The sequence below is a fragment of the Ambystoma mexicanum genome, chromosome 5q (genome assembly GCF_040938575.1).
Source record: "Ambystoma mexicanum isolate Mex_15411 chromosome 5q, UKY_AmexF1_1, whole genome shotgun sequence".
In the NCBI taxonomy this organism is placed as follows: Eukaryota; Metazoa; Chordata; class Amphibia; order Caudata; family Ambystomatidae; genus Ambystoma; species Ambystoma mexicanum.
This window is the reverse complement of record NC_090933.1, coordinates 1,328,288,658-1,328,311,755: the sequence shown is the minus strand read 5'-3', so window position 1 is coordinate 1,328,311,755 and position 23,098 is coordinate 1,328,288,658. Positions and strand designations below refer to the sequence as shown.

At 47.0% G+C, this 23,098-nt stretch overlaps 1 pseudogene; it reads right to left on the bottom strand.

The window, feature by feature from the left end:
• LOC138498530 (zinc finger protein 585A-like) overlaps positions 1 to 23,098 on the bottom strand; it is a 1,446,290-nt pseudogene that overhangs the window by 268,678 nt on the left and 1,154,514 nt on the right.

Here is a 23,098-nt window from a genome sequence, read left to right as displayed (position 1 = left end):
CGACCCCTTTCGGTCATGAGGGCTCTCATGACCCACCTCTGATCTCTCTTATACCAACAGAGATACTTTTTTCTAAATAATACTTGCTGTAGCACACTCATCACCATTGAGTGAGCTAAACATTTTTATAAGAGCCAATTTTTAGTCCTCCAGCCCTTCGGCTGTGTTTTACTGCTCTACCCACCAGTGGTTTCTCCAGTTGAACTGTTTTTCCATCCCAACCTCAGTGACCCACGGGCACCATTAAAGTTATACACTTTGGAAGGTATACAAACAGTTGACCTGCCCCGCAGGTTGTACCCACACTCCAGACAGAGCAGCCCTAAGATCTAATCCACAGCTTTGTTGAATATTGCTCAACCTTTTGGAGAACACCATTATTTATTCTTTTTCTTTTTGGACGATCTGTGCCTGCCAACAGACACTACCACCAGTATAGAAGGTTGAGGGACAGGCGATACACCACGCGCTACCCAGGGATAGGCACCCCAGCCAGGGCTAGGGTGTTCTTCCTTAGGGCTAGGTACGCCGAGACGGGTGGCCCCCTTTTTTTCGTGTTTGAGTGCGAGCACTCCAATCGATCCACTTGTTAGCATACTCATGATGCTCCTTGAATACCTGCCTGCCTAGAAAAAACGTTGTTGTTGTGCTACCATACGTCTTCCTTGTTAACGGTTAAAAGGACGATCACGGTTGTACCGTGCACTCTAGCTTTCTAAGCTTTCCCTGTTGTTTTCAAGCTTTGATGTGTAACCATTTATTATAGCAACGGGCTTAGCAATTTAAAAACAGCTTATTCATACATGCATGCATGCAAACATGTTTATACATGTAGTTTTGAGCAGGGCAGTGCGTGAACCTCAAATGCATACCTCCCATAGGCTGTAAAGTCAATTTCATTTTATTTTCTGTGTTAAGGGAATAAGCAGCAGGCTGCTTCGGCCAAGACAAAAGCAAGTGTGAGGCAGAGTCTTTGACTTAGGACCTACATAGATATTTCACCAAGCGGCTACGAAGCATCTAGCTAAGAACTGATAGGTTAGCATTGTGCGAAGAGCTGATAATTAAGCGACTTACTAAGGACTGATAAATCATTCTGAAGAGGAGGTACCCCTCAGATTGCTTCTGTACATCACAGAGGAAAGGAGGAACTTCCAATGTTATACAGGTTAGGGAGAAAATCTCAAATTCTATCCACAGAATGACAGCATTTTCATGTTAAGAGGATCTCCAAGTAGAGGTTCTTCTCAGTGTTAGTCAACAGCCATGCCAAACTCAGTAGCATTGTAGAAGCACCTCCGTCTCTCTGAAGCACCTTCAATTGCAGAAGAGATTTCACCACCTACATGTCCTCTCTCATGGCAGATAATAACATCCTGTGTACTGAAGTATTCGCCACATTCACTACGCTGAAATGGACCCAGGCATGCATGTTTTGTCTGATGCGTAATAAGGAGACTGTTCTGACTATAGCATTTTCCACATTCAGTGCACCGATAAGGTTTATCACCTGTATGTCTTCTCTGGTGGTTAATAAGGTATTGTTTCCGAGCAAAACCTTCACCACATTCAGTACACTCATATGGTTTCTCACCTGTATGTGTTCTCTGGTGGATAGTAAGATCTCCCTTTTGAGCAAACCCTTTCTCACATTCAGTGCACTCATAAGGTTTCTCACCTGTATGTGTTCTCTGGTGGATAGTAAGCACTCCCTTTGTAGCAAATCCTTTTCCACATTCACTGCAGACATGTAATTTTTCACCTGTATGTGCTCTCTGGTGGCGAATAAGAGGTCCCTTCTGAGCAAACCCTTTCCCACATTCAATGCATTCATAAGCATTCTCACCTGTATGTGTTCTATGGTGGGTAATAAGGAGTTGTTTCCGAGCAAAACCTTTCCCACATTCAGTGCACTCATAAGGTTTCACACCTGTATGTGTTCTATGGTGGGTAATAAGGAGTTGTTTCCAAGCAAAACCTTTTCCACATTCAGTGCACTCATAAGGTTTCTCACCTGTATGTCTACTCTGGTGGATCGTAAGCTCTCCCTTTGCAGCAAACCGTTTCCCACATTCAGTGCACTCATGAGGTTTCTCATCTGTATGTCTACTCTGGTGTCTAATAAGATGCATCTTCTTAGTAAACCCTTTCCCACATTGAATGCACTCATAAGGTTTTTCACCTGTATGGATTCTCCGGTGGTTAATAAGGAGTTGTTTCCGAGCAAAACCTTTTCCACATTCAGTGCACTCATAAGGTTTCTCACCTGTATGTGTTCTCTGGTGGCTAATAAGATGTCCCTTATGAGTAAAACCTTTTCCACATTCAGTGCACTCATAAGGTTTCTCACCTGTATGTGTTCTCTGGTGGCTAATAAGCTCTCCCTTTTGAGCAAACCGTTTCCCACATGCAGGGCACTCATAAGGTTTCTCACCTGTATGTGTTCTCTGGTGAATAGTAAGCTCTCCCTTTGTAGCAAATCCTTTTCCACATTCACTGCAGACATGTAATTTCATGCCTGTATGTGTTGTCTGGTGGCGAATAAGATGTTCCTTCTGAGCAAACCCTTTCCCACATTCAGTGCACTCATAAGGTTTCTCACCTGTATGTGTTCTCTGGTGGATAGTAAGCTCACCCTTTGCAGCAAATCCTTTACCACATTCAGTGCACTCATGTGGTGTCTCACCTGTATGTCTACTCTGGTGGTTAATAAGGTACTGTTTCCGAGAAAAACCTTTCCCACATTCAATGCACTCATAAGGTTTCACACCTGTATGTGTTCTCTGGTGGCTAATAAGATCTGCCTTCTCAGCAAACCATTTTCCACATTCAGTGCATTCATGAGGTTTCTCATCTGTATGCATTTGTTGGTGGCACATAAGTGTACCATGCAAATGGATGCTGTTCTTAAATTCAGTGCACTGATAAGGGTTTTCACCTATGTCCTCAAGTGGGCAATAAATATGTTCATGAGATGGCAATTGTTCCCACATTCTGTGGGTGTGTAAAGTTTCCTGCCAGTTTAATGAGAGGACCCTTTTCACTGAACCTTTTCCAAATTCAGAGCACAAATGAGAAATACTTTTCTTACTGCACTGCTAGATATCCCTCTCCCCCAGGATTGACAGAATGAACATGCTTGGTTACTGGATGTTACCACAAAGGGGTTGCATGGACGGCAGCCATCATGTATCCAACTGGCCTTTCAATCCCAGTTCCTGAATACTCTGAAAAGGCAACTGGACCCCAAGTGTGCACACTTCTAAGATGCTTGGAAATTGCATATTCTAACAATGAAGCTTTTCACTGCGATAGTCCAGAGAATGGAACAATCACTGTTGCATTTCTTGGGCATCAGTCACCTATTAACATAAAAGGAGATGCATATTATTAATTTCAACAGGTTCACAATCGCAGGCATCACATGTAACAAGAAGAGTCTACTCAGTAACAGTGATGTGAATCCTCACGTAGTAACTTATACGACTTTGAAGTGCCATCTATTGGGGAAAGGCGCCCTAATAGGTGGCAGAGTAGTGATGCTCCAATGGGAACATTTAATGGGACAGAGGATACATACTGCATGAATAGTGGGATTCATTTTTATTTAGAACATTTTAGCATCCAAAATATTAGGAAAAAAACACAGCCTGGGTGAAAAAAACATTTTAAATGGATATTTTAATCATCAGGAACATGTATATATGTTCTACCATTTTAATTATTCAGAAATGATTACATTATTACATGGAAGCTCCCTATTTCCATATACAAATGATAAAGGCAGGGGTTTAACACTAGCTCAGCAGCTTGTCACCAATCAGACACATGTTTGACCAGTCTATTATGTAATCACTGATGACTCCATTACATTTGGGCTAATGTGTTTTCGCCCAAACATGAATAATATATCCAACAGCCATTACTTTATAAATGTGACCAGAGTATTCAGAGAGCACTCTTTAGTAACCCTTACTTCTAGTGGTGTATTAGGAAAACAAATAGACCTTCAGACACTTGAAAATTGCTAAAACAAACTATACATTGCTAAAATAAATGCAACAAATATATAAATATATCCATCAAATGGCAAAACATAACATGTCCATCTCATTTACCAAATGATAAATCACATTAATGTAACAATCACAAGACAATTCACCTCTCAGTGTGAAACCTAGCACCATTCTAAGAAAGTAGATCACTGTGAAATGATAGAATCCAAAATGAATGAGGGAGAAAAAAATGAAAGCAATTTTTTTCGGAAATAATTTTTGGTTTTGTTTCCCATGGACATTTCAGACCACCCGCTCCTCTCCACTGCCTTACGTACCTTCTGGCGGTAAACGGCAAAGTGTGCCATTGCCTCCGCAATCCCTGTACAACGCCAATTCCCTTCACGCACATGGAAGGGAGACTGTGTCGCAGGGTCCTTTCCTTTTGTTTTTAAGTTTGCCTTCCCCCGTTTTCCTTTTTGTGGAAGCAGGGGACACCCCAGAACCCACAAAGACCAGGAATGTCAATCAAAGAGAGCGGGAACACCCCTGCAACCCCTGCTCCCTTTGATCACATTTTTGGAATTAGGTTATTTTTCCAATTCCCTTCTCCCATTCGTTTTTTTTTCTGTTTTTGTTTAGTTCTTCGGATTCCTAAGAAAGCACAGTACATAATCACAGAGAAACATTATCAACAATATATAAACACAAGGATATATTTGCTCCCATCCTCCGGAGAATAGTGAACGCCTCATTTCATGAGGGCACGGTGCCTAAAGACCTGAAGAGAGTCACCATCACCCCACTTGTTAAAAAAGCAGGACTAGATCCCAAGGATCCCGCTAACCTTCGTCCCATAATCGAATTTTGTTCTCAAATTGTTGGACAAGGTTGCCACACAGCAACTCCAACACTTTGTTGAGAACCAGGGGCTTCTGCACCAGCAACAATCCGGCTTTAGAGCATCCCACAGCACTGAAACCGCTATGCTAGACTTGCAGAATCAGATGCTGACTATGCTGGACGATAACAAATTGGGGATGCTTATGCTTTTAGACCTTAGTGCAGCGTTTGACTTGGTGGATCACCACCTTCTCATCAAGGCGCTAGGGGAGAATGTTGGCTGCTCGGAGAGAGCCATCAACTGGCTCCTATCCTTTCTCTCCAACCGTCAAGCAAGAGTACATTGGGGTAGCAGTTTCTCCATCCCATGTGACATCATATTCGGAGTGCCTCAAGGGGCCAGCTTATCCCCAATGCTTTTCAATATTTATATGCGCACTTTGTGCAGCCTTCTGGTGAAAGCCGGAGTGTCATTTACTAATTATGCAGATGACACCCAACTCATATTGGAGTTGGGGGGTAGGGATCATGCCATGGACAGTGAAGTGCTCTCCAGGGTTTACAAGTTAATAGACGACTGGATGCAGGCAAACTGGATGTGCCTGAACGACTCGAAAACTGAATTGATGTTGTTGGGCTCCAGTCTTCAGTTGGAAAAACTAGGGGCAGAGTACAGCTCTTTTCAAATAAAAAACGCCATTATCCAGGTGGTTCCCAAGGCGAAGACTCTGGGTATGATGGTCGATTCAGTTGTAGACTCTCACGCCCAGACTAACTTCCTCCAAAAAAACTCAGCTTACTATCTCAGGCTTATGAAAGCAATCATACCACTACTTAATGAAGTAAACAGGGCAACGATAGCCAGAGCCATCATTCTTTCACGGCTCGACTATGGTAATGCCCTGTTGCTGGGGGCCGCATCCAGGGATCTATCCAGTTGTCAAGTGATCCAGAACAACGCGGTCAGATTAGTAAAAAATCTGAAAAGAAAAGACCATGTTACTGAAGAGAGGCGTGCTCTGCACTGGCTTAGAGTAGAAGAACGCATCAAGTTCAAAACTCTCTGCCTGGTACATAAGTGCCTTTATGGCACTGCGCCTGCTTACTTGAAAACACACATAGTGCCCTACAACCCCAGCAGAAACCTACGCTCGGGTGGTAAATGCCTCCTGCATGTGCCCAGGTTCAAGCTAAAAACAGGGCTGGGCAGATCCTTTCTTGTGCTAGCTCCTAAACTGTGGAACAGCGTCCCCGAACCCCTTAGGTCCGAAGTTAATCACTCTGCTTTTAGGAAGATGTTGAAGACACACCTTTTTAGATGAGATCTTGGACGTAGGACTTTCTTAGAGACCTTGCAATGCAATAGTACTTGTTCCCATCGTCTGTCTCATACGCATTGTTCGTCTTGTAGTACCGGTGTTTTATGTACAAGCGCCCTGATGCCCTCGGGCTACCTGCGCTATACAAAAACCAAATACAATACAATACAATACAATAAAAAGGAACTGTGGTATTCTTCTCCATTATTGGTGTATCATATTGCAATTCCTGTGACACTGCTCAACATGTTTCAATCCCCAATCTGGTTAATGTGATTTTCTTCAGGGGCTAGACAAAGTTTTAAAGTGCATGGTGCCTCACATGGCTGTCTTTAGAAGGATTACTTATAAGTTGATCTGGTGAAGTGTAAATCTAAGAATTATTTTACCAACAGCCTTTATTTTTCATTAGCGGGACCCTCTTATGTATGTGGCAGAGATTATACATATTACTACTGCAAGGTAAATAATAATGTTGCTGTCCTGTCTAGGCAAGCCAAACCCCTACAATGTGCAGGTGTGCTCCAATCATTGAAGTGGTGTGCAATACTGCAGAGCCTCTGTTTTCTCACACAATCATGTTCCCAACAGCATCATTGAATAAACAAGAACTGAATTGTGATTTAAAGAAAAAGCGCCAATCTCTTCCCACAGCGAGAACGGCACAGGCTATTCTGGCGCTAAATTCAAACACTGGGCCTCATTAGAAGGTTGGAGGTAACCATGCCGCTTTTAGCGGCATGATTGCCTCCATATCGCAATCCGGGCCCGGGTTCCTCGAATGAGGAATTACCGGGCCATCGCAACTTTGGCGGACACGGTAATTCCCCGTCCAAGGAACCCGGACCCGGTCCATCACCATTCCCATTCGAGCCCCCATAGGGCTCAATGGGAATGGGGATGGAGCTAACAACGGGCCCGTTAATGACGGGCCCGTTGTTAGCTACCTGGTCCCCTCGCTGGACCCGGTAAGGACGCCTGGTTTTCCAAGCCCATTGAGGGTCCCACGAGGAGACCTCGTAATAGGGCGGAAAGGGTTTACTGGCACCGGCACCTTTACCGGTGCCGGTAAACCCATTCCGCCAACCTTATAGTGAGGCCCAATTGACTTTAAACCTAGATAAACTCCAAACCCATCCCTCTCCCCCAGAATTGACAGTAAGAGCAAGCATGTGTCAGAGACCAATAGAATTATATTTCTGGCAATGAGGTAAAGTGTATAAGGTAAGCAAATAGCGCCTAATAGGTCAGCACACCTCCATTACAAAAATATATATTTTATATATGTTTTATTTAGAACAAAACAATGTTAAAATACAACATCTCAACAATTCATATTGTCCAAATACCATAGGAATCTATGTTTGCATCATCGTGCCAATTGTTTAGCATAATAGAGTCGACCACAATTCAATATGGGCACATTTGAGGACACTAATGAGATTGTCATATTTAATGTGCCACTGATATCTAATCTGTTGTCTGTCGACACGCTGTTTGTCGGTCCACTTCGTGCTTAGAGTCTTATGGCTCTGACTACGGGACATTTATCAGGACAAAAAATTGAATATGTGACATAACAATGACCTCCCACGTGTTTTGTAAAGAATCACAGATTCCGATCGGAATAATCAAATATATATTTTTTTTTTTAGAAATTATATTGATTAAAAAAAATGAGAATGCACTGGTTGCTCCTCTTGAAAATACTCACCCTTGGTGCTTTCATATGAAAAAAAAATTGTAGGCATACTTTGTCAGCCATTTTACCTACACGTAAATGTAAATGCATTTTTTAGAGTCCCATCTCATTTTTAATGTGACAATCATTCTAAATGTCACTTAAATACAAACTTTTTACTAACCGTTGCCAAAAAGCTTCACGTCAGGCAATTAGTTCTTGTATTTCGAGTAGGGACATGTGTTCACTGGTGTTATGCTCATGTCTGAAATGCCACGTGTCTGCAACAGATACAGATGTTTTCTGTTGCCCAAGATATCTATATACATCTTTCTATATGCCTCAAATTGATCTGTGAATTGAATACACACCTCCTCTTGATGTGAGGGAAATCGCGCAGCAGCTAAGCATAGCAGTCTACAACCATGGTGTTTGGCGTCTGTTCGGGCTACACATCATATTCAGTGCCTACATTGCAGCAACTAGACCCGTAAAGTAGGGTATTGCAGTGGCCATATACAAAGTAAAAATGGCTGTAACTCGAGACAAGTGTATTGCAGTAGCCATCTTTAAAATTACCAAAGATGTATGGAAATGTACATATTAAAAGAAATGTGCATTGTGGGTTAAGTATTAGCAGAAAGCCTAGTATGATGAATTTATGGAATTCTTCCCTTCTCTCCAAAGGGGGAACCCCCTCCCTGTGAGGCTAGGAAGGTAAGCCCGCTCCGCACCACCCTCTCTAGGGGCAGAGGCAAGCTAGACCTCAAAGGGAGAGACTCCTTCTTAGGGGACAAGGATTACAGTTCCTGTGTGGATCTCCCTTCACCAGTAAATACGACTACATATATGGGTCTGTCAAACCCTATCAACTATCAGGACTGGGCTAAAAAAGATAACCTATGTTATTATGCTGAAGAAAGTGAAACTGTCTCTTTTTCTTAAAGAGACCAATCCAATGAGATGAGTGAACAGAAAGAGGAACACTCATAAAGCTGAGAGGGAGAGGAGAAGTGACACAGGATGGCAACATGAACCTGTGAAGAGGCAGAGCCGCAAGAGGACACTGAGTCCGCAAAATCCAAATCAGCTGGGAAGCAGCAGAGATAACGCAGAGAAGCCAGCGTAACCGAGAGCTTGAGAAAGGATGAGCCGAATGGAGCTTGAAACTGGGAAGTGCCGTGACCAAAAAAGAATTGTGGTGGGCAGCCGGCCCGGGCAACTACACCAATACCACTGACAAGCTACAAAAAACTGAGTGGCTCCCCTTTGACACTCCGAATAACTGAGAGGGGGAGCGACTAGCGTATGTGAGAGATGCATAGGAAGTTGGCACAATAGTGCAGCGGAGAAATAAAACCGTTGCTGTACCCATAATATCCCTGAATAACTTTCCTGGTCAGACCAAAGATTACGGGGGACAGGCTGGCACGGCAGGGGACGATGACGGATGAGTATTATACAACACAAATAACTAGTATCAGTACTAATGAAAAGACCCTGAAGAAAAACCTACAGAATGTGAACTGCGATAAGGCAAGAGGCGAGCAATACCATTCTCTGAAGGAGAGGTGAATGGAAGTAGAATATCCTTGCTGAATGTGAACTGTGGTAAGGCAAGGAGGAGAGCAATACCGGTCTCTGAAGGAGAGGTGAATGGAAGTAGAATATCCTTTCTGAATGCGAACTGTGATAAGGCAAGGGGGAGTGCAATACCACTATCTGGAGGAGAGGTGAATGGAAGTAGAATATGCCTCCTGAATGTGAACTGTGGTAAGGCAAGGAGGCGAGCAATACCACTCTCTGAAGGAGAGGTGAATGGAAGTAGAATACTCTTTCTGAATGTGAACTGTGATAAGGCAAGGCGGAGTGCAATACCGCTCTCTGGAGGGGAGGTGAATGGAAGTAGAATATCCTTCCTGAATGTGAACTGTGGTAAGGCAAGGAGGAGAGCAATACCGCTCTCTGAAGGAGAGGTGAATGGAAGTAGAATATCCTTGCTGAATGTGAACTGTGGTAAGGCAAGGAGGAGAGCAATACCACTCTCTGAAGGAGAGGTGAATGGAAGTAGAATATCCCTCCTGAATGTGAACTGTGGTAAGGCAAGGAGGAGAGCAATACCGCTCTCTGAAGGAGAGGTGAATGAAAGTAGAATATCCTTTTGAATGTGAACTGTGATAAGGCAAGGAGGAGAGCAATACCGCTCTCTGAAGGAGAGGTGAATGGAAGTAGAATATCCTTGCTGAATGTGAACTGTGATAAGGCAAGGAGGAGTGCAATACCACTCTCTGGAGAGGTGAATGGAAGTAGAATATCCCTACTGAATGTGAACTGTGATAAGGCAAGGAGGAGAGCAATACCACTCTCTGAAGGAGAGGTTAATGGAAGTAGAATATCCCTGCTGAATGTGAACTGTGATAAGGCAAGGAGGAGAGCAATACCACTCTCTGAAGGAGAGGTGAATGGAAGTAGAATATCCTTGCTGAATGTGAACTGTGATAAGGCAAGGAGGAGAGCAATACCACTCTCTGAAGGAGAGGTGAATGGAAGTAGAATATCCTTGCTGAATGTGAACTGTGGTAAGGCAAGGAGGAGAGCAATACCACTCTCTGGAGGAGAGGTGAATGGAAGTAGAATATCCTTGCTGAATGTGAACTGTGATTAGGCAAGGAGGAGAGCAATACCGCTCTCTGGAGGAGTGATGAATGGAAGTAGAATATCCTTGCTGAATGTAAACTGTGGTAAGGCAAGGAGGAGAGCAATACTGCTCTCTGAAGGAGAGTTGAATAGAAGTAGAATATCCTTGCTGAATGTGAACTGTGATAAGGGAAGGAGGAGAGCAATACCGCTCTCTGAAGGAGAGGTGAATGGAAGTAGAATATCCTTGCTGAATGTGAACTGTGATAAGGCAAGGAGGAGAGCAGTACCACTCTCTGAAGGAGAGGTGAATGGAAGTAGAATATCCTAGCTGAATGTGAACTGTGATAAGGCAAGGAGGGGAGCAATACCACTCTCTGGAGGAGAGGTGAATGAAGTAGAATATCCTTGCTGAATGTGAACTGTGATAAGGCCAGGAGGAGAGCAATACCACTCTCTGGAAGAGAGGTGAATGGAAGTAGAATATCCTTGCTGAATGAGAACTGTGAGAGTCTGAGCTAGTGAACAATATTGATCCCTGAAGGGGAAGAGAATTGAAATGTAATATCCTTGTTAAGAACGAACTGAGAAAATACAAGAAAAGGAATAAGAACGATAAAGACAAGCGAGGTAAAGGAGAGTGAGAAAAGCTCAACGTTAACATTAATGCACTTAAGTGTTTTGAATAAAAGATAGAAAGACACAGATACCTGAAGTGGGGAATAATAAAGTGAATAACTCTTTGTCCAGCAAAGAAAGGAAAATAAAACCTGTGTCCCAAGCAGAAGAGTGGGACGTAAGAAAGAAAGAGTATGAAGAGCTGAAGACCAGAGCGGTGTTTATGATAAATCAATCTGAACCAAGTAAAGCCACATTCAAAGTGAAGAATACATAGAGTAATGCGAGGAAAGAATTCAATGAACTGATGAAAAGAGTTACCAAGAACTATTGAAAAAGCACATTTTGAGAAGAGAAGTGCTGGAAGCAGCGAGCAGGAGAAGGGAGTCGTTCTCCTGCCCCTTTATTGTGTTTGTACTAGTGATGGGGTCAGATAGTGTTAGCTTTTGGACGGTGGACAGATTCTTGCTTTGGATATTGGAAAAGACTGCCAAGCACCTTAGTTAGTCCTCTAGGTAGGGGATACCCCATAGCCAGAGGGATTTACACTGTATTATTTAATAAACCTTGTTGAAGAATGTCCCAAAAAGAGCCTGTGTCCTTCTTTTGAACCACCACACTTGTCATACACACAATTATCGAATGGAGAGAGAACCAAACCAGAATATTGCTATTTAAGAAAATGGCCCTCTTTACGACACTGGCGGTAATACAGCAGTAATTACGGTTACCACTGAGGTGTCGGGCGGAATCACCACTGCATTACAACCTGGCAAATATCTTTTTTCCTCAGGCGCTGCTAAGGTCGGCACTGTATGCAGACATAGGTGGGCAACTATGCACAGCAGTATGAATGTGCATGGGAGCTCTTGCAACTATGTGCAAAACCCATGTGTGCTGAGAAAGACAAGTGCAAAAGTGGACCTGCAGCACACCCGTATGTACAGGCCACCTCGGCAGCACCAGATGGGAAGAGCACATGCCAACGGGTTGTACACCCTCAGCTGAGACTACCCCCACCTTGCTGTGGCCATATGCATTTGCCTGCAATCGACCATACCCCCCCCATACCAATGCGTAGGATGTCCCTCCACCATGTAGCAGGTGTGACTAGCAAGCCCACATACAAGTATGTGTCATCAACCGTCGTCTGTGCCTCTTCTGGACTTCCTGGTCCCTGACCCATAGGGGATTGAATGCAGTGATCCTTCCGTTTTGAGTGGCCATGTTGGAAAGCTCCTGGTCAGTCTCTACGTTCCACGCTGCACGCTCTACAAGAGAGACACTCCCCCGTGGCTCTGCATATCTCAATGCTACCGCTTGCTGTAGTCGGACGTGTGTTGCCGGAGTTTGTTCGGGGCTCCCATTTGATTCCTTGTTCCCGATTCCTTGAAACCCCATCCTTTCTCCTATTCCTTTACCTTATCTTCCTGTAATTCTTACACGCTCGGGTCACGGCGTTCCGTGCCTCCGAGTGCAACTTCATTGCTTCCTGGTATCCATCCTGGACTTCTGAACGCTCCCGGAAACTGAATACTGAACCTCGCGCTGGAATCCAAGGACCAGCGTTCGGGTTTGTACAAATCCCAGACCGTGAGAAAAAAGACATCTCAGAGGGTCGCAAGCAAACAACAAAAGCAGGTGAGACGGGGAGAGACTTGTGATAGTATGTGTGATGACTAACAGCATGTCATTGTTCACCCTAAAGGTTCACAGGCGACGGAGGAGGAGGAAGAGGAGCATTTGTGTTGAAGACTGTTGTCCCAGGTGCACAGGAATGTTTACCTGGTGCTGGGGTGATAGCACACGACTCTGTATTCCAATGGAGGATATTCCTCACTGAGACAGTGGGGGTCATTCTGAGGTTGGAGGTAATGGAAAAACGATGCCGGTAAAGGATTACCGGCATCGCATACGGCTCCGGGTTATTCCCACTTAAGACCCCGCTATTAGAGGCACCGTTAGTAACGGTGCCTCTAATGGTGGAAAGGGAATGGGCATGGGCATGCGGCCCTTCATACCGGCAATACCGGCATGTCGCTAATGGGAGGAAATCACAAGTCAGGCGGACAAGCAAATACCGGCATCATGAAGGTGCTGATAGGGGATACCGGCATGCCGGTAATACCTGCATCGTGAACCAACTGTAAAATGCTATGTGAAGTGAACCAACTGTAAAATGCTATGTGCAGTGTTCCCAACAGCCACAGGTGCACACAATCAGCACAGGTGGAGGCAATGGAGTCTGGGCCAGTACAGCCAGTACAAAAGGAGCACACCCACACACCACATCCCTTCCCACAACAAGATGATTCCAATAGTAGTAGCAATACTGGAGCTGGAGGACATGCTTGCATTGCCACACCAGCAACAACAACAGCAACAGCAGGCACCACAGAGGAGACACAGGAGGAGAAGGAGGGTGAGACAGGCCCAGCATGCCCCACCAGTGCAGCCAGTGGTACCACGCAGGCAGCCCCCAATCCCTCGCATCAGAGCCAGTCCTTTCAACCTAACCCCTGAGCAGATCCACACCCTGTACCGTCTGGACCGGGACACCATCACCACCATCGTGGACATGATACAGGATGACATTGTCAGCCTCATTGAAATACGCACCGCCATCCCCCCTCTACTGAAGGTAGTGTTGGTGCTCCACTTCCTTGCCACAGGCACCTACTAGCACATAGTGGAGCACATGCATGGCATATCACAACCCTTATTTTCTCGCATTCTGAACCAAGTGCTGGATGCCCTCCTCAAGCACACAAGGGACTACATATCCCTACCATGGGCTCCCCAGGAGATTTGTATTTATTTTATTTTATTTATTACATTTGCAGAGCACTCTACAGCCCACGGGCATTGAGGCGCTTAAAACGGAGCGTAAGAAGGCTTATTTAAGGGTTACAAGAAGCCGCCCAAAAAGTAGTCTTGAAGTTACAGGTTACATACATGTTGGTACATACATTAGAAAAAGTGAACATACAGATTGTTTAGGATGTACACGTAGGGCCTGCAGGTTTACACGAAGAGCTTGGTTTTGATGGCCTTACGAAAGGCACCATGGGATTCAATTTGCCTAAGGTGTGGTGGTAGGGCTTTCCAATGTGTGGCAGCCATGGTGGGGAAGCTGGTGCCACCAGCACGTGCTGTGTTAGTTTTGGGAACAGTCATCATGTTAGCATATGCTGTTCTGGCTGGCCTAGTGGTGCAGGGTTTGGAGATCTTTTGGACAAGGTAGGGTGGAGCCATGTCATGGAGGCACTTATGCGTCAGGGCAAGGGTTTTGAAGATGATTCTTTCCTTGACTGGGAGCCAGTAGACTTGTCTTCTGAGACCAGAGATGTGGTCCCTGCGTGAGAGGCCGGTGGCGGCCCTATGGACATTATTCTGAACCAGTTGTAGTTTAGCAAGGTTTTTCCTGATGTTCCTATGAGTAGGGCATTGCAGTAGTCAAGTCCTGAGCCAATTATTTCTGTGGCGATAGTGAGGCAGTTCTGTTGGGAGAGATAGGGCCTCACAGCATTAAGCAGTTTAGAGTGGTATGCTGAGGAGGAAACTATGGCATTGACCTGTATGTCCATAGTCAGGTTCGGATCCAGGTAGACACCAAGGGTTTTGACTGTTTGAGAGACTAAGATAGGGATGTTGCCAACGGTGAAAGAGCTGTATTGCTTGTCCAGCCTGCCCAGGGTGGACGGGGATCCAATAAGCAGAAGTTCGGTTTTCTCAGTATTGAGGCATAGTCAGTTTTCTGCCATCCAAGATTGGATTGTGGCGTGTATATAGAGTTGAGGGTGTTAAGGTCAGACGTGTAGTCACCCGAGAGGGGGATGAGCACCTGAGTGTCATCATTATAGTTAGTGTATGAGATGCCCAGGGTGTCCAGAATTTTGAAGAGGGGCCTCGTGAAGAGATTGTAGATGGTGGGGGCAATGCAGCAGCCCTGTGGGACGCCACATTGGATGAGGCTGGGATTGGCAGAGGCTGTGTCGGAGAAAACCTTCATTACTCTTTCTTGCAGAAAGGAGGTTATCCATTTACAGGCCCTGGGGGAGAAATTAGCTGTGGTGACAAGATGGTGGCATAGGGTCTTCTGGTCAACAAGGTCAAAGGCAGCAGATAGGTGTCATGATCACTGCTTCCAAGGAGCTAGGACCAGCCCAACGTTCTTGGAAGCAGGCCCCTAACATTCATCCCAGGCACCAGCCGGTCCCAACTGGGACCTTTTGGACCTTGTCCTGGCGCCGGTGGCACCAGGCTCATCATAATCACTGGTCCCGGCACTGGAAGCGCCGGGCTCATGACTTGTATAAAGATGCTTGGGTGGACTTACCTGCAGCAGACCATGCTGCTTACTTTCCAGCCATATGGGAATCCTCTGCAAGCCGGGACTAGTTTCTTACCTGGGTGGGGCAGGCTCCACTCCCTGGATACAACACTGGAACTCTTCTAGAAAAGGAACTCTTTTCTTACCTAGGCGAGGCAGTGGAGGAAGACGCCTCATCACTCCAAGGCTATTTAAACCACACCCGATTGATGCAACGTGCTTCGCGTTATTCTGCATCCGCAGCAGAACGCTCACCGAGTCTGTTCCAGTCTTCTTTCTTCCGATCCTGAACCTGTAAGAACAAAAGCTTACCTTTCTTGTATCCAGCCTTCAGAGGCACCTGCAAAGACAAAGAAACAACAGGTTAGCACGGCATCCTTCGCTCGCAGCGCTTTCCTCACCTGATCCGTCGGCAGTTACCAACTCTTCGCGCTGCTCCTCCGCCGTTGTAAAGCCTGTGAAGACAAAAGCTTAATTATTCCTGTGGGGAATTTACTTACCGACACCCCTCGAATTCCGGTTTTCTTCAACGCTGCATTCCTGCATCTGAAAGAGAAAAGGAGAGACATAAGGCAGGTTATTTACTCACGTGCCATCGCGCCCTCCATAAATAAGGCGCCTGCAAATACTCTGGCGTTTTCCAGTGTCTCTTCAGCATCCGAACTCTTAGCTGCAAAAGAAAAGAGACAGTTAGAGTGCATTATACTACGTGCCCACGCACCTAAAGACTGTACGGACATAAAAGGTGCCCGGAAACTCACCGTTCGTGCTGTCAACGACGGTTAGTAATCCTCTGAAGTCAAGAGGCCTACGTTGCAACCCAGTGAAGGAACTGGTAACGGCACCCTGCACCAGACGCAGATGGAGAGTCCAGCATTAACCTATCTAAGGTGAGCACCTTGACCTTGGGGCTCCACGGAAAAGTGAGAGGGGAAGAGAGAGAGTGATACCCGACAATCCCAGGGTATTAACCCCATATTCTTTCACCTGCAGACATCTTACTCTTCGAGTTAGACACTCAGTGCGAAGAGGCCCAGTCCCGGAAGCCAATCGAGTCCTGCACTTCACTTTTCGAGATACAGTCACCATCCTGCCAAGATCAGCGCCTCCGTGGGAATCAGGTGAGCATTACAATAGGTCCAGAAGGAGAAGTAGTGCCGGTTTGCCTGCATCTCTAAGATCGTCCATCTGATTTTTAAGGTCAAGGAGGGCTGTTTCGGTACCATGTCGCGGCCGGAAGCCGGATTGTCGAAGCCCAAGGAGGTGGTTGTCCTCCAGGAACTGTTGCACTTGCAGGTAAGCTGCTTTATCCAGAATTTTTAGTAGGAATGGGACAGTGGTGATAGGTCTGTGATTCCCTGGGACCGATGGGTCTAGGGCGGGTTTTTTAAGGAGTGATCGGACCGACGCTTCTTTGAGTCCAGCTGGGACGTGGCCAGACTGGAAGGAGGCGTTGGTGAAGGCAGTGATAAAAGGCGCAAGGGGGATTGCACAGTCCTTGATGACCTGTGCAGGGCAGGCGTCCCCTTTGCAGTTGGACGGTTTGATAGACCTGAGGAGGGCACTGACTTCAGACTCAGTCATGTCCTTAAATTCAGAAAGGGGGGGGTTGGTTAGTGTCGGTGGCTGGTGAAGGTGAGCTGTGGCTGTTGGCTGTGATAAAGAGCCCTTTGGTGGGCCAGGATCTTGGAGTGCAGGGTGTCCAGTTTCTCGAGCATGGCCAATTGAATTTTGTTTCACCAAACCTCAGCTTTAACAAGAGCGGGAGGAGGGGAGGTGGGGGTCTCAGGCTCTCTGAAAGTGGTAAAAATGCGCTATTAACACCATGGTTGGTGCCGGTAACGTAACGAGTCTGCCAATGTTCAATGGGGAATTACCACCCCATTCCAAGGTTGGCGGGGCGGTAATTCCCCATTGAACATTGGCCCTTCCCCATTCCCATTTTTGCCCCATAGGGCTCAATGGGACTGGGGAAGGCGTCAAGTACGGTACCACAAATTGCGGTACCGTACTTAGCACCAAGGTCCCTTTGCGGGTCCCTACTTTAAAGGCTGGTCTAGACCAGCCGTTCAGGTCGGGTCCCACAAACGGACCTCGTAGTAAGGCGCTAATGGGTTAACGGCGCCGCAGCCTTTTACGGCGCCGTTAACCCATTAGAGCCAGGGTCATAATGAGTCCCCTTGTGTTGAAGGATAGGGCTTTGGCCTTGATAATGCCTGTCTTATATTCAGTAGACAGGACCTTGAAAGCAGCTTTAGTGGAATCTTTGGGGTTGTTCTTCCAGGAAGTATGTGCAGCTCTCTTCTTTGAGCGCAACTGTAGGAGCTCCTGGGTAAGCCAGGCGTTATCATGTTTGACTTTCTTTGCTTTTTTTGAGGGTTAGTGGAGCTACCGTGTCTATGGCTATAGTGATGCTCTTTTTAAAGTCATTAGCAAGAACAGTCGGGTCATTGGTAAAGGGGGGAGCAGTGCAGGCACCAGAAGGTGTGAAGGGAGTGAATTTATGATACAAAAGTTGGCTTCCATGCACTGGCAGGCATGCCAAATTGTATAGGTGCGCTCGACTTCACCCACGTGGAGTTGGTGGTCATGCATGCTATGGAGGTGGTGTACCGCAACCGCAAGCAATACCACTCCATCAATGTGCAGATGGTATGCGACCCCAGCAAGATCATCACACATTGTTGTGCCCGATATCCTGGATCAACTCATGACTCCATGGTCCTGGGGAACTCCACGCTACCACGCTTCATGGAGCGACATGCTGGACGTTGTGTCTGGATGCTTGGTAAATTGCATGACAGGCACATGGCACTGCAATGGGGGGAGATGCACACACCACCATGGTGTCAATGTTGATGTGACAGCACGATGTGCACATCACTAAACACTGCCTCAAAGCATCCCAAACAGAACATCACACCCAAATTCCATAGGAATGAAGTAAGGTCACCACCTATCACAACATGACAAACAGTAAACCACCCTACAACACGTGCACCACTCATCAGCGGACCTCACCCTCCGTAACACCATCCAGCAACATGCAGTGTATATGCACTATGTTGCTGTCGCCAGCAAATCACCACACAGGACAATCATCCATGGGAGTGCATTGAACAGAAACTAAAGAAAACAAGGCAACTTTGCCTTATTATAACTGACGCTTCTCAGTTGGTCCCTAGAGAGGGCTGCAAGTTCCCAAAATATTTATATCCAATGTTCTAATAAAATCAAAGCATCAGTTAGATCCGTGCAGTTTTGGCCAGGAAAAGTGCATTGAACAGAACCACCAAGGGAATCCACTGTCTGTCACAAGGCCGTCATAACCACAGGAATGTTCACCATGGGATAAATTAGCGCTGAATGCCTAATATTGCAGAGCCTACTGCCAACGCTCCCAGACTGAAAATCATACAAAACACAACACATCACAAATTTGACACGAACACAGCTGTATGCGTACACAATGCATGAGCAACAAGACGGCAGTGCACACCGTGTATCATCTTGAAGATGCAACCCACACCATTATTCCATGGCACAGGACACAGTGAGGGCCTAAAAATGGCGTGCATACAACCAGGGACATGTGCATGTGACCAACGATAATCTGCAGGCATGTGTGACTAGTACAGCTGTCCATCATGAATCGACTGACATATACCTTTTTTGCCTTCCGTGCAGGGGACAGTGGCTATCCCTTGAAGCCGTGGCTCCTCACCCCTGTCTGAAACTCACAGAACAGGCACGAGGAGGACTACAATCGATCCCACACATGTACCCATGTGGTCATTGAGAAGCCCTTTGGCCTGTTGAAGGCACGGTTTCGCTGCCTTAGCCGGTCGGGTGGGGCACTCCTCTACAGGCATGAGAAGGTGGCCAAGATCATCATGGCATGTGTCATGCTGCACAACATGTGTATCCGACGGAACGTGCCCCTGCCCCCTGACATTGAACTGCTACCACCTGGTGATGATGAAGGGGATGAAGAAGATGTGGCTGCACATCATCGCGGTGCCAATGCACAGGAGGGACGTGCTGTGCGTCAGTGATTGCACAATATTTCTGACACACATGGCTGCAGAGGGTGGCATGATAGTTGGACAGAGGGCACTGGGTGTGGGGGTACATGTACACTATGCACTGTAAATGAATAAATGACACATGCGCAATGATGAATGTCCACTCAAGTAATTTTTTTGCAATGCAACGGGTGTATTGAAATGTCCAATTAAGATGAAAGTGCACTAACCCTCCACCACCCTCACCCCCCTTCTGCTCCACCCACAACTTCCCCACACACCCTACTCCCCTCCCCCAAAACTCCCCCACACACCCTCACGCCCCTCCCCCTCCCCTCACAACTCCCCCACACAACCTCACCCCCGTCCCCCTCCCCCCACAACTACCCCACACATGTCCCAACAAGTGTCTATTGCCTTCATCAGGCTGGTCAGTCTACTTCATGCACCTGGTGGCGGCATGTCCGGGCGGCGCAGGGTGCATGCAGACCTGCGTAGTGGGCTGGTCTGTGTGGAGCTCGAGGAAGATGGGGTGTCCGCCTGCTCCATTTGGGGGGCCGGACGCTAGGCCTCCATTGCATCAGCAATGCGGCCGAGGACCTGCCGCAGGGCTGATACCTCCTTGCACAGTCTACTTGTGTTTTTGGCAAAGATCTTGCCCAGGTAGGCAGTGTTATCGGCAATGATCTTGCCCAGTGAGGCAGTGTTTTCGTGCCACTCCTGCCTTGCTTGGGCATTGTCATTTACAAATTGTCGCACCAGCGCAGTTAGCTCCTCCTGCTGCTGCACCCCGCCAGTACACATGTGGAGGTGGAGGGTGCTTGGGTGTCATGCCCAGCTTCTATCGGCTCCCCTATGGGACTCATGGCCCCTTGGTTGAACTCCCCCCAAGACTGCTCCGGGGTGGTGGCGTGGTCGGAGTCTACCGATGTGAGCTGGGGGGATGGTGCTGGACTTGGTGTGCGAGGCAGTTCGGAGGAGTCATCCTCCATGGGCACCCACACCTCTTCCTGCACCTCCTCCTCAGCCAGGGGTGCTGTAGCTGCTGCCTCCCCGACTGAACTGGACTCTGCTGAGAGTGCAGCTTCAGCTGTGTCCTGTGCCAGTGTGACTGGAGTTGCGTGTTCTGTGAGGACGGATCTTGGCAGCACCAGTGCCGTGGCATCCGGAGGTGGTTTCCTCTGTGGTACATGGCGAGGCTTGTGTTGGGCTTTTGAGGTCGAAGGCCTGTTGCCCTCATCCCAGGCCCTCTTCTGGGGTGTGGTTGGCTGTGGGGGTGAGTCCCGGGCCTCGCTGTCATGGTCTGAGCATTTGGGGGTCGAAGAGATGGACTGCATGAGTGATGGTTTGAGAAGCATCATGCATACATTTGTATTATTGCTCATCTCCACAATAGAGGGTAATAGGCAGTTGAGTTTGGATGATCACATTGCTTGCGATATGGGCGGGCTATGCAGGCATACGTCGGGGTCACTCATGTTGGGGCAGACGTATGATATGTGACATGCATATTTGTTGTGGCCTGCATGCAGTGTGATTTATGCCATTGACATCTTAGTGTGGTTTGTGTAAGGTATGGCATTGCCTTGTTGCAGGCATCAGCATGTGTTTGTGCTGCGTACAACAACTATGCTGGGAATGTGTGTGTATTGGGCCATGGCTAGCCTCCTTAGACAGACATATTGGTGGACTATTACCAGACTCTGCATTGCAGTGTTTTTTTAGGACACTCACCTCCATCTGCCGATGACGTGGCGCCACACTCCATGTCTTCCATGCCTTGAATGGCCACCACGCCGATCAGGCTTGCACATATGTCCTCCCACCAGGACAGCTTTATGGGAGAACTTTCTCCTCCACCAGTTGCCATGGCCTGGCTCCTGTTCGGCGAGAGGATGTTTCGGACTCACAGCGCAAGTCATCCCACCTCATCCTGCATTCCTTGGTTGTGCGGGGTGTATTGCCAACCGCACTTACTTTTTGCGTCACTAGTGCCCAGATCTCCTCCTTTCTGATTATGGTCTCCCTCTTGAGGCTCTGGGCAAACACAACATCGGCATTTTCTGCCAGGGTCTCCGCAAGCATGGTTAACTCATCTTCATTAAAGCGCTCCTTGCGCTGGTGAGAGGCACCCTTTTACACAGCCTTGGGCATTGTAGTGTTGTTGTGTATTGGATTTCACACACATCAATATCCTACAGGTCCTGGCTGCTGAGGATGGCAATGGATTGTGTTTTTAAAGATGGCCGCTGTGCTCTTTCCTATTCTTGTGCGATGACGCTACTTCCGGTTCCGCTTATTTACAGTGACCGCTAATAGCGGTGACCTCTAATGCCGTCTTGCTTCATGCCGGTAGTGCAATCTGTGCTTTACTTGATGCCGCTAAGGGCCATTTTTGGGACTTTAGCGGCATGCCCACGAGGTCGTAATAGCCCTATATTAGCGGGCTCTGACCTACACGGACACAGTATTTGCCCCATGCCGGTAAGGACAGTAGCTTACCTCCAAACTCGGAATGACCCCCAGTGTCAGTTGCCCTGGTTGTTTTGGAGGGGGGGCTATTTAGCTTGACACTGAATAAAACAGTTGAAGACTTACCACGTTCTCTGCTTTGTTGGATTTCCTACAAAACAGAGAGCTACTCTATTTTACACATTTATTGCAACGCCAACCATCCTGGTGATGGCGTTGCCTTAACTTTCAAAAAGTCCTAATTTGTTCGATTTTACCTCGGACTCTGGATATAGAATTGTAATCTATGTTAGTGAGAATTTCGGCTACTTCCTATTTTAAACTTCACTTTTTGATTGTATATGCCTACCTACATTAAGCTTTATGAACTTTCAAAAAGGTGTTTTTTCAAATGTATCTGCTTTGGCTCTTTCCCATCTTAACCATCTGTGTATTTTGGAGATTTAGATTTCTGGGCTGACTCTCCTCATTGGGCCACGGCAGCCTCCTTTTTATCTTGTATGGACAGTTTATCACTGCCTCAATTAGTGGTAGTTTCTACACATACAAAGAGACTTCCTCTTGATCTAATTTCTGCTTCTCCAGACTTACGCTGTGTTTCTTCAGGGCCTTTCTTACTATGGACGGATCGTTTGTTAATCCCTTGTAAAATTGCTTCACCTACTAAAAGGCCGGCTCAGCCCAAAGTATTGCAGAGAGTTTGGCACCATATTGAACCGTCAGTACTTGAACAGATAACCTCAAATGACCACGTGGCAAATAAAGATGGTCTGCCCCTGCCTCCACCATTGTCTCAGCATACTGCTGCTTGCTCAGCAGCTGCAAATGAATTGGCATGTTTAGAATTGGTAAAGAAAGATGCAAGTTCATCAGCTCTCTGGTTCTCCCTGGAACTCCGGGCATAGCGGGCAACTGTCCACAGAGCTGAACGGAAATGGACCGCACGCCTGATGGCTTAAAAAAAAACCTGTTTGCTGGCCACCAGGGGGCGCACGGACGATGAGCACCGCCGTGTGAGCTCCGCACCCTCAGGTCCCAAAAGCGCTTTGAGCCCCCGCTTTTGACCCCCCCGAGGAGAAGTAACTGCTGCTCATGCCACCCGAAGTGGCCCCCCCACCCGCTGAGCGAAGTCTGGGTGAAAAACGGACTTCCCATCCCGGAGTAAAGTCCATCCG